Here is a 202-nt window from a genome sequence, read left to right on the forward strand (position 1 = left end):
TACTTGCCTTGGTAAGTATTAGGGATCATGAAGAATACTAGATTTGTTTTGATAATTGAAACCTGTACAACAATATGGATCAAAGACACTGAAAATATTTTGGATTATAGCTATGAACTGACCCTGAAACACGGGGGAGCAGCTACGCTTTTCCTTTCGGAAGATGCTGACAGTTATTTTTAGAGTTTTGTTTTCCCTCTTT

Source organism: Myotis davidii, unplaced genomic scaffold (assembly GCF_000327345.1).
Source record: "Myotis davidii unplaced genomic scaffold, ASM32734v1 scaffold240, whole genome shotgun sequence".
NCBI lineage: Eukaryota > Metazoa > Chordata > Mammalia > Chiroptera > Vespertilionidae > Myotis > Myotis davidii.